The sequence below is a fragment of the Boleophthalmus pectinirostris genome, unplaced genomic scaffold, assembly GCF_026225935.1.
Source record: "Boleophthalmus pectinirostris isolate CB_2022bp ecotype Guang Dong unplaced genomic scaffold, ASM2622593v1 HiC_scaffold_15, whole genome shotgun sequence".
In the NCBI taxonomy this organism is placed as follows: domain Eukaryota; kingdom Metazoa; phylum Chordata; class Actinopteri; order Gobiiformes; family Gobiidae; genus Boleophthalmus; species Boleophthalmus pectinirostris.
Genome location: NW_026571070.1, coordinates 28504352 through 28516977, shown reverse-complemented (window position 1 = coordinate 28516977; position 12626 = coordinate 28504352).

The following is a 12626-nucleotide window of genomic DNA, read 5'->3' as shown; positions in this document are numbered from 1 at the left end:
AACAGTGGATGAGCGATTATGTCTTTGTTCGGTGTAAGGACCATGCAGTTTGTGTGATATGTAAAGAAAGTGTGGCGGTTTTCAAAGAATATAATCTGCATCGTCACTACGAAACCTGCCACAAAGAGTATGCTTGCTTACAAGGGCAAACGAGAGAAGATAGGATTCTGCAGATGAAAGGCGGACTGGCTGCTCAACATCATGTATTCCTTCGTTGGCCTACCCAACCCTGGGCCCCCATCACAGTCAGAAGCGATAATGTGGCCTCTAGAGAAAAAAGTTTGGTGACCCCTGCTCCAAAGCAAAGACACTCAAGAGCCTGTTTAAAGGCCAGTCACAGTCCAAATAATGCATCATGTGTCCTTTAAGTGTTTGGATTTTCTACAATTCCCACTTAAATATTTGAAGTGTATGTGACACTGTGACAGGTTAGACTACTCATTTCTCTAAAACTTCATTAACAGTATATTATTATTGAAGATTTAACCAAAAAATATTGCCTAGATTGTTCTCATTTTGATGTTTATAATTTTGCTTCCTGTTTGGACATGAGCAGTGGATATGACATAGGCAGAGGTAATTCTGTAACTGTAAGCACAAAACTAAGCTGGTTTTCTTGGCATTTATTTCACTTCTTTGTGCATCTATGCTGTGTTTTAACCTCTCTTTATGTAATGCACTGGGTTTGGCTGAAGTTAGATGCTCAACATATAAATTTCCATCACTGGAAATACGGACATTATTATTTGATGTTTATATCCGCTTGATTTTGTGCTCTCTCTTGTCCAATCATCTGTTTTGTCATTTTAACGTCTGGAGCCGTACCAGCCCAAACCCCTCTGGGAGCTAGAACTCTCCAGGATCCACTTCAAGCAGACGTCAGCAGAAAAAAAAAAAAAAGGAAAATTCAGGAGGTAGTCATGAGTTCTAAAACAGAACACCTCTGCCTGTAGTCTTGTGTGACGGAGCGCCCGTAGTCCAGTATTCATCACCCGACCGGCGCGTCTTCCTCTGGCCCAAGAGCGCACCTTAACCGGCAGAGTGATAGACTGTTTCCACACAGGACCGCTCATGTGTCCAGCGGTCCTGTTCCCCCACAGACTGTTTCCCGCTACCTGGACTCTGTTTTCTCCGCTAGTGCGTTCGAGGGTGCAGACTCGACGCCTACGCCCCACACACTCCTTACCTGCAGCAGTATCCGTACCGTTCTCTGGTTCGGGGGCCAAACCGAGGCACATTGCAGTCTATTTGTGTGTTTATTTATTTATTTATATTTTTTTTTAAGCTATCACATTGAATTGAGGATAACCATATTGAGTGGTTCTTTAAGTCATTTTTATTATGTTTATTTCCAAGTTGATTTATGCACGGTTACTTTTTGTGCACTTCTGTTCAGCTTTTAACAAGATGCAGCCAGATATTTTAATTGAGAGATTAGCTTCTATTTTTAGTCTATCTGATCAGCTTTTATTGCTACTTTTAAAGTTTTTAACCCGCAGCACACAGAGTCCTGGTAAATGGGGAAATGTCCAATCCCATCCTTTCAAATATGGGCTACTTCCAGGGTTGTGTTTTGTCTCTGCTGCTGTATATTCTGTATACAGACAGTTGTAGGTCCGCAAATGAGGGAAGCTACATTATCAAGTTCTCAGATGATACTGCCCTCCTCTCTCTCCTGCAGGGAGCAAACTCAGATCATGGCCAAGCTCTACCTACTTTCATTGAATGGTGTGATAACAATTACCTGGATCTAAATGTATCTAAAACCAAAGAAATGGTTGTGGACTTCCAGAAAAAAGTCCACAGCCGAGTAACCAGCTCCATCCATGGGAAAGCAGTAGAAATGGTCGACTCTTATAAGTACTTGGGAACTGTGTTTGATTCCTCTCTAAGGTTTGATAAGAACACTGAGCACATCATCAAACAAGGACAGCAAGCGGGTTCACTTGATGCGGAAGCTCAGCTCTTTTAATGTACTGTCTAATATTTTAAATTATTTTTTATCATTCTTTTATCAAAGGTTTGCTGACCTTTTCTTTTATTTGTTGGTTTTATGGATTATCTGTGAAGGACAAGAACAGTCTGAACCAGATAGTAAAATTGTGCAGCAAAATCAGTGGTGTTCAGACGGAGGATTTGGCCTCTGTGTGGAGACGTCGGGTGCTCCAAAAGACTAAGGCCATACTCAGCCAGCCTAACCGTGTTCTGCACTCACAGTTCATGAAAATGCCCTCTGGGAGGCGCTATGTCACCCCACAGCAAAAGACTAACTGCTACGCCAAATCTTTTATTCCTTCTGCCATAAGGAGTTTAAATGGGAAGTAAATTTGCTACTGTGTCCCTGATGCACTGTGGTTTGAATGTACGGTGTCTGTCTGTCTTTTTCTTTTATTATTTAAAGATTGTGCACGAGCAGAGATTGAATTGCCCTTTGGGATTAATAAAGTTGTTGATTGATTGATTCATGAGCACATTTTTGCTTGCGTTAAATCCTTAAAACCCTATTTTTCGTTAATTGGTTAGTCCAGGGGGAGGGGCTAAAGGGTATAAAAGGGTGAGCTCCAGTCATTTGGTCTGTCGTGTTTGGTCTGACTACGTGGGTGCTGGCTACTGTAAGTGCTATTACTGTAAATATTGTTGTAAATACTTCTGTTTTTTGGACTTTACCTCATCATTTCCACTGTCAATTAGTGATGGTGAGGTGAAGCCCCATGAAGCGCTGAAGCTTTCCAGCCATTTGCTCGACTCTTGAGCCGATGCTTCAAGGTGCTTCATTTGCTCCACTGTGCCGTCAAGAGGCCAAAAAAATGTATAACCGGCAAGAGTGATAATAGAACAATCAACATGATCATCGAGGTTCTGATAGAAGGATTTATACTGAATAAATGAACGATTAAATATTTGAATGTTTGTGATTTCAACATAAAGTGTGAATGTATTAACCTGGAGTCTATGTTCATGATATAACGGTCAGGTTAAAAGAAAAAGTAGGAACATATTGGACATCAGGATGTAATGTGACTGTGCTTGTGGTACTACTTTATGTCTGTGCTTATGCCACAATAAGAAAAATATGGCCATTTTATTAATTTTTAGATAAAAATATCAATTTCTCCACAGTATTTGGACTCACACGGTTTCTTTTTTTTTTTTTTTTAACAGAGAATTTCGCCTGCTTTTGAAAAAAAAAAAAAACTTTCACAGTACACAGATGAAACAGCCCTGCTCCATCGCAAAAAAAAAAAAAGAATCTCAAATAGAATGTACCAAACTCGCAATAACCCAAAACCACAAAATGTTTTGGGTGAATCCGTTGCGTTATGTTTCGAATCGCGCCAAATCCGGGAACTACTTTCTGAACCAGTCACGTGGTACGGGCGGCTCATGAGGCTTCAAACGTCACCACATACATCACCGATACAAGCCTCGATATGCAAGACTTCCAGGATTACTCAACACATGCTTCGAAGCTTCGGCACATCTCGTAACATCACTACTGTAAATATTGCACTCTGCACATTGGGCTGTGGTGTGAACTAAAACGCACTTAAATGAAGTTTTTTTGACTGAGCCACCATTTCTTTACATTTATTTTGGACCAATCCGTGACATCTTTTTCCACGGTTCATTTTAGACCCATCCTTTATTTGTACTGAGATTGTTTGGAACATTTTACAGTTCGGCCGAAAAAAAAACAATTTCCAACTTTTATTTTCAAACTGCCACTTAACTGATGTAAAACCTTGACAAATCTTTGTCACATGTACTCTCCAACAAGACAAATAATTAGAAAAAAATATTAATCCGTCAAATGCACTTTATAACTCCAAACATATCATAATTACCGTGAACAGCTGCTTGGTTGGTTTGTCCTCACCGCGTTCTCATTCTAACCCCGTACGATGCTGAAAACTGTAATTGAGAACATTAATCTCCCCACTACCAGTAAATTACCCCTTTTAATACTTCATGAATTAATCAACATAATTATATACAGAGAATTCCATGAAATGTGGTGCAGTTGGTAAATTCAGCACTCGTTTCTTTTTAAATCCTTTATTTTATCGCAAAAACACAAGTGACAACACAAAAATACACAACGGACAAACTTCAAAGTGTGACGTGAATGACAAATCCCTCATGATAAAAATGAACCACCAATGGCTTTGATTCCCAGTATTTCCAAATGCGTACAGTGAAGGCAGGTTGGAATTGCATATAACTGGACACATCTGCAGAGGTGGGGTCGTGGTTCTTGTAGTAGTGGCTTCAATACATGCATCACGAATTTCAGACTTCCGTTCATTGCGCAATGCATACTAGGAAGGGTTTTCCGAAAAAGTGAGCATCAAACCGCCGTGTTTGATTTCCCAGTGGGATGTCTCTATTGACAAAGCCAGTCTTTTCAAATCTTTTGAACCATATCACTTTTGTTTCTGGTTCTGATATTGTCATATTTTAGTTTTGAGATTCGAACATCGTAATTGTGTGGTTGTTGGATCCTAACAGTAGAAAACGGTTCGAGAAATGGGCTTTGGAAGTTTGTGAACTCCATAAATGTGTGTGACTGCAAACCTCCATTCAAACTGTTTCCCTTCCCAACGGAATAGAAAAATAGTGAAAGGCGAAGGTGATGGGCAGGATTGATTCACTGGAAAGACAAAAAAGGAAACCTTTGACTTTCTAAGAAATCATCCCGAGTTTGCAGCGAACATTTTGGATGTGGAGCGCCATCAAAGCAGGATCCCGTTTGTTAAGCGAGAGGTACCGAAGACAAACAGGCTGAGCTCACACTGTCCTGTTCTTGTGGTTTTACAGCAACATCACATCTTGGTCACTTTGCAGTGGAAGGTGTTTCTTAGCAAACAGTTGGTACCTTTCGTTTGGCATTGACTTTTTAAATTCGTAACCAAGGTGGAGCGAGGAATCGTGATTTTGCTTTGATGGTGCTCCACATACAAAATGTTCGCTGCAAACTCAGGATGATTTCTTAGGCAGACAAAGGTTTACTTTTTGGTCCTTCCTGTAGATCAGTACTGCCCATCGCCGTCGCCCTTCATTATTTTTCAATTCCGTTGGGAAGAGAAACAGTTTGAACAGAGGTTTGCAGTCACACAGATCTGATTGCCTTTTGCATTTATGAAGTTCTCAAACTAATTTCTCAAGTTGTTTTACGCTGTTAGGATCCAACAACCACACAATTACAATGTCCGAATCCCCAAACTAAAATATGACAATATCAGTACCAGAAAACAAAAGTGATACAGTTCAAAAGACTAGAAAAGACTGGGTTTGTCAACAGATGCATCCCACTCGGAAAACAAACATGGAGGTTTGATGCTCACTTTTTCGGAAAATCTTTCCCAGTATGCATGGCGCAATGACCGAAAGTCTGAAATTCATGATGCATATATTTGCATTAGCGTCATAATCAATTCAAAAACAGAAGTAATGGTCCTCACTTTCCAACTCATCCCTGTCGTCATTTTTTCACCGCAGTAAGTTATGAGCATGTTTCACAACTTTCAGAGGCTAGAGCAGAGTTTTCTTTCACAGTAATGCTTATAAGAACTAGCATGCAAATAGCACACTGGCCTTATTCTGTATTTTTTCAGTGATAAAAATGCCATATATACAAATTTGAAGGAACTGTATGTAAGATTTTGATCAAATACTATATATACTGTAAAAAATAAAATCTAGCCAAATTAAGAAATTTGAATAAATTTCACTTGATAAGTAAAAATTTCTGCCAGTTGAGCAAGTCTTTTTGTACTGAAAATATGAAAATACATCTTGCTCCACATAAAATAAGAAAAGAAAAACATCAACTTTCTGCAATTAAAATAAGAAACAAATCGAATGCTGCTTGAATTAAGAAAAACACACATATTCTATTGGTAGATAATTTCACTTGTCAAGTTGAATTGACTCAAATAAAGTAAAATGTTTTTAATTTAAGTCATTTTAATTTAGCTAGATATTGTTTTCCGAGTGTAGCTGTTACTGATTAAATTCTAACACTGTTTTGACGTTTATTTGGTGTTTTGGTTCTTAAAACTGGTCAAGATTATCCAGTTAGAAAGCAGAATGAGCCTCACATGAGTCTCTCATTTGTGATGCCAATTCCAATGCTGAAATCCAGTTGGTTTCAACCCAGAATGCCTCTCTCTAATCTGAATGGTCACAACCTAAACCCCAGACCCAATCATGAATCAGTGCTAGTGCAGCCTGTGCAGCTCAGGGAGGGAATTCTGGAGGTTCTGAGCTTTCACATGAGCCATGGTCTGTTCATATACTAGAATGAGACAAACTTGGATGTGTCCTGTATCTGCAGGTTAAGGCACTGGCAGGTACAGGCTACATACAGTTCCTTTTAAAGTGCACTATGGTAGGGTGACCAGATTTTCACAATTCTAAACTGGGACACATCCGGTTTGGATTTTTCGGTATAAATAAAACTGTGAAAAGACCGTGTAACAAGGTGCACTTCTGACGCTTTTTTTTTTTTTTTTTTTTTTTGCTTTATGGTCATTCGCAAACATGTTTTTTTGTATTTTGACTAAACAAATGGCAATTTATGCTTCTTTTTACTGTTGGCAGGGATCAGATTAGTCAAGAAATTGTGATAGTCCTGTTTTAGTCCTGATTTAGACTTGATGTTGTCCTGGTTTAGTCTTAGTTTAGACCTGGTTTAGATCAAATTGATCCAAAATAGGGACACCTGGCATATTTCTTGTACAAAACTGGGACAAATAACTGATTTTGTATAAATCCGCTGAGACAGTGGAAGCAGGGCTCAAAACTGGGACTGTGCCAGGTAAGTAGAGATGTCTGGTCACCCTAACTATGTAACTTTTCTGGTGGAGGGTTCATCACCTGCTTGTTTCTATGGATATGTCATTACTTTGCCTAGAATGTTCCACAGTATGACATTAAACAGCTCTACCTTATACCTACTCAGTTACAGGTGGTTTTATAGCTCAAAAATACCTAGAAAACAGGTGTTCTGACTGTGAACGTGGTCGCCTCTCCACAGATCTGACATGTAACTTGGTCTGGTTTGGTCTCCATGAAGATAGAAACGTTTAATCCTATACTATGAAACATTCCAGCCAAAGCAATAACATCTCCACGGAGGAAAGCATTTGACGAACTCTCCACCAGAAAAGTTACACCATGCACCTTTAGGCTTGTGAAAAGAATCCTCAAATAGATCAGTTTGGATGGTTACGAGCTGCTTCCAGATTACACTGAAACAAAGTTCATGAAGTACAGAGCATTACTGTGAGTACAGCTGTGTTTACCTCTGCAGACATGTCAAACTTCATGTACATAATACATACTCTGACGATGAGGAAAATGTACTGCTTATTTTTCATGTTCATTTGAAAATCATACACAGTTAATCAAGAAAATACTCCTGACCTGTTTACATAGAAAATACTTTATAAACTGTGTCATACAATCCCATTTTCTCCTGAATTATGTAGTTTGATTAGAAAACGGTTTTATTTCTATTTCCTTATGCAACTATAATTCTTCATGATTATTACAAGCTCAACTCCTGACCTACTTCCTGCATGTTTTTGTAATAAAGGATTGTGAGGATTGTGTTTTACCCTTGATGTGGTTCATCTGAATACTTAAAGTGCCACCGTGCAATGTCACCGCTAACAGGCTAATACTGGGCAAAACATGCTGGTTTTTCATATGGAACACAAAACGCATAAGAAAAGCTGCAAAAGTACAAACATGTGACAGATACAACTAAATAAGGGCTGCGTATGGAAGTCAGTTTACGTCAAAATGAGGATGTATTTGATGTAGCATTAGACGCAAATCTTTACCAAGGCATTACAAGTTCTGTGACTCACTTCTGTAATATGTTGCCATGGCAGTTTTTTATGTAAAATTGTCTAGTTTTACTTCTACATGAGCAGAAGTCTGTTTATTTAGTGATTCACTCAGAGAACCATGGTTATATTGTGTAACTGTAACATTCTCTCCAGACCCTGAGTGGATAGATGATATTATTTTCGCCAGTGGGATCACATTTTCAAACACTTCAAACACAAATAATTCATCTTGGCCCTGCACACATCGTCTACCTCTGCTTTTTTTTTTTTTTTTTTTTTTATCTTTAAATCATGTATGGCGGACAATTACTTCAAATTGAATTTACTTTAGATCAAAGGTTTGGATCAATAAAAATAATACCACTGAATGTTGAAACACAGATTTTTGGAATTTTTGTGTCAAACTTGTTTTTTACCAGCCTGGCTAATGGCAGATTGGTACTATTTAGCAAATATAAATAAACATCTTTCATTGGAAAATATACGCTTTTAACTCCTGACACAATTATGTGTCCATATCTGATCCTGTCAGATCTCAGCTGCTAAGCAGGTTGGGCCTGGGTAGTACTTGGATGGGAGACTGCTAGGAATTCCAGGTGCCACAGTGGGGTGCCAGTGGCAAAAAACTGTCGTTGTGTCCTTAGGCAAGACACTTCACCCACATTGCCTAGTAAGAAAGTGGTGAGTGTGTGAGTGATGGTGGTGGTCGGAGGGGCCGATGGCGCAGATTGGCAGCCTTCACTTCCATCAGTCTGCCCCAGGGCAGCTGTGGCTACAGTAGTAGCTTACTACCACTGAGTGTGGAGTGACTGAATAATGAACTGTAAAGCGCTTTCTGTATCTTGAAAGGCGCTATATAAATGCTATCAATCAATCAATCAATTATGATAGGAAAAAAAAGGCAAGAATCACAGCCTGAGTCAGTCTTCCTCTGATGTTTAATCTAGTAGTGGACCTGCACTGTTGATCTAGTCCCCAAAAGCATCAATAAAAGCAGATTTTCTATGTATTTTAACTGAAAACTGCTTCACTGCGCAATCCTCTGGTGGGGGAAAAATATGCTTATTTAGGATTGATGAACGACTTCTGCACACTCCAGTCTGCTAAACTTGGTGCTTAAATGAAATGAGCCCGGTGACTTCCTGTGCAGGACACTTCACTTGTACCAAAAGTTGTGTGTGCTCATACAGATCTGCAGTACAAGCAAGATAGATTCTTGTGAATGTGAAAGCTCAAACTTTGCAACAGTTCAACTTGCAGCACAAGTTTAGGCCTTTACTTAGAAAATACTGACAGTTTTACCAAAATCAGTCCATTACGTTTTATCCCCAGGCAAAATAAATATACAAAGTTGGAAAATAATTTATATTTTACGGTTTTGTTTTTTTGTCCTTGAGATTCCTCCGTTTGACGTGATGCAAACTGACTTCCATAGCTGAACACATAAATCCACTGCAACCACAAGTCTTTGAAATGAGTGTAAAAGTGTGCACATCCACGCTCCAGTACACTCCTCATGTGCACCGTGGGAGGGGCGTCATGGCCTCTGGTTCTGTCCCAACACTGAGAGCTGTAAAGGGTCACAAAGTTAAGCATCTGCCCCCTGGAGGCCGGTGGAGGTAATTTGTGTGGCAAATACTTTGTACAAAGGAGGTGAGAGGAATACATTCTAAAAAGAGTTCAAACAAGTGTTGAAGCACCGAGTCCAACCGACAGACCAATGAGTGGGAGAATATGTGTGGATTCTTTTAGCACAGTGGAGACCATACCTGTTTCATATGGGAAATTTAAATATTTTTGGTAATTTTCTTGTAAATTGTGGTCCAGAGTCAATGCTGCAACTGTTGTATGTAATTTTTTGGATTAGCCCTCTGTATCAACACTGTGTAAAAATGACCTGAGTTATATTGCTTTCTCGAAGTGTTAGAATACTGTTACCTCCTCAAAAACATACCTGGACTTGTGTTTTGTTTCCTTCACATGTTTGAGTAACCTTGCAAAGCTCTCCAAAGCTCAAAATGCTCTTTTCCACCTTGTGATGTCATGTAGTTAACAGCAACCTTTTACTTTGTTGTTGTTGTTCAGTAGAGATTGACAATTCCAGGGGTGAAATCATCCAAATGTTTCTAGTGAAGGTGTGTAGAGTTTAAAACACAGCGGAGCACTTCCTGTATTAAGACATGACATCACAAGGTGGACCAGCGATTGAAAGAAGAACTGAATATCCTAGGGTTTGTGTGTTAAGCATGTGTGAATGAAACAAAACACAAACTCCAGGTCTGTTTGTGATGAGGAAACAACATTAAAACATATAGAGCTGAAAATGTAATATGTAACATGGGCCCTTTATACTGGAGTTTACATTGTTGTTTTTCCATTATCATTTATGTAAACCAGGGGTGTCAAACTCAAATTGACAGGGGGCTGAAATTAAAAACTGGGACTAAATCGTGGGCCAAACTAAATATTTATTGAGTCTTCTTTAGAAGTATGTAATATTAAATAATTTCTTATTTAAATAAATATTTAATATTAGTTTAGCTTAAATATTGAATCCAGAACAAGCATAATATAAAATAATAATCACATTTTAAATAATGTCTCTATAGTCTATGTGTAGGGACCAGTTTTAATACATGTTTGATATGATCTCGTGGGTCAAATTTGGCCCCTGGCCTGAGTTTGACGTGTCTGATGTATAGAGATGTAGAAGGTTAAAAGAGGGAACATTATACATTTATGGGGTGTTAATTGCAAACATATAGTATATTTATGTCTCTCTGTTACCTTCGCTCTGAGTTCTCCCTCCCTTTGTTCTCCAAACACAATCACTGTGCATCCTCCTCATGAAACGGCTGCACATCGCATCAGGTTTGTGAGGATGCTGTGAACACTTTTGTCCCATGTTTTTGTATAATTATGAATTAAGTAGGGTTGTTGGTCAAGTCTTGAATAGGCCTGAGAGAGATCGCTAGATTACTCAGACATGCATGGTAACATCTAAAGCCTCTTTATTTATGTTTTTTTTTTGTTGAGGGAACAACAGCAAAGTTCAATTTTTAAGGCAAAAAAGGATTAACATTAAAGATGAAATAAGAAAAATCAATCAAAAAGACTCCTAAATTATAATTTCAAATTTTCTTCCATTAATTTGTCTTTGATGATTGTTGCATGTGTGATTCTTGAGTTCAAATGACTAAAAAAGAGCTAATTAGATCTTTCTAAGCCTAAAAGCCCTCATCACTCGTAGAACATGTGGGTTAAGTTTAAAACCACAAACATGGTTTGAAATGGACCTCCTTCTGATGGAGTAACAGGCACTCGCTCTGACTGCAGGTGTAGCGCATGACTTCAAACATATGGTCTGCCAGTTGCCATGGTCGCAGCTTCAACACAAGTCTAAACATAAGACACTGCGCTCCTGTGGTGTGGATGTGTTTAAGTCCCTGCTCTCACCCACAGCGAGGAGAGGAGCCCATAAGCCCACCACTGAGCTCGCTGTGTGCTCGCTGTGTGCTCGCTGTGTGCCAACTCTTAGAAGAGGATTTGTTTATTCATTAAAGTTCTTATATTACTCAGAATGGATTCTTGTGAGCTTTAAACCATGTTAGAATGTTGTTACCTCATCTAAATCCCACCTGGAGTTGTGTTTTGTTTCATTCAAATGTTTAAGTGATCCTTTTATTACTGGTCTGTCTATATCTCCAAAGCTCCAAATGCTCTGTTCCACCTTGTGATGTCATGAAGTAGTTTTCAAGTGAACAGCTCCTTTACATTTAGTCCAGTAGAGATTGGCAATTTCAGAGCTGAAATCATCTACCGCTGAAGCAATCGACTTTTAAAATTTTATTCAGCAAAACCTTTTCATGTACTATTGTATGTATTATATATTTGTTTTATTGTGGTATTTCTTGTTGAAAAGTACTTTGGTCCTAGCCTGATTCATCAGCTGGTTTCACTTCAAGTGTCTGACCTAGCAGCATTAGGATTTGTTCCCTCAACGGCACTTTTTAAAATTTTACCAATTGCTGCTATTTGGTTGTGACATATGTAATGCACCGCTAACAGGGCTAACTGGTATATTAAGCTTTTCCCAAATCCCGTAGGAAGAAGGACAATAACGTCTTTCCCCTTGATAAAATTCAAAGAACATTCTCTTTATTCCGGCTTTAAATCCTCGATCTCGGGAATCGTTGCCAACACAGAATGTATGGCTTTTTACTGATTGGCTGGTACCTGATCTCGCACTTCCAGGATTTTTGCGAAGTGTCTAGTGTATTCTGATTCCTGACCTAGTCGCTGGAGAGAAATGAAATGGAGCGGAGGCACTAGGTGGCGTCAGCCTGGCTACTTTGGTCCAACTTGTTATGGTTGTTTTAAATGTGCTATACTGTATAAATAAAATGACTTGACTTGACAAATGATTCTAGTGAAGGTGTACGGAGTTCAAAAACACATTTGGACACGTCCTGTATTACCACATGACATCATAAGGGGGAGTGTTTTCCGTGTTTTTTCGAGCAAAAAACCTTGGCATAAATATACAGAATTTGTGTGTTAATTAAACATGTACGAATGAAACAAAACACAACTCCAGGTCTCGATACATCAGATAAAGAAAAGTGGTAGAGCGCTTCACTGGTTCATAAAAGAGTTAAAAATTGCAGTAAAGGTGCTCTACGAGGGTTAAACTAGTCGTCTTTAAACACAAAGTTGCCCTTACTGGAAAATGTAAAAGTGAGCAAGGTACAAACCCGAGGCACTCCG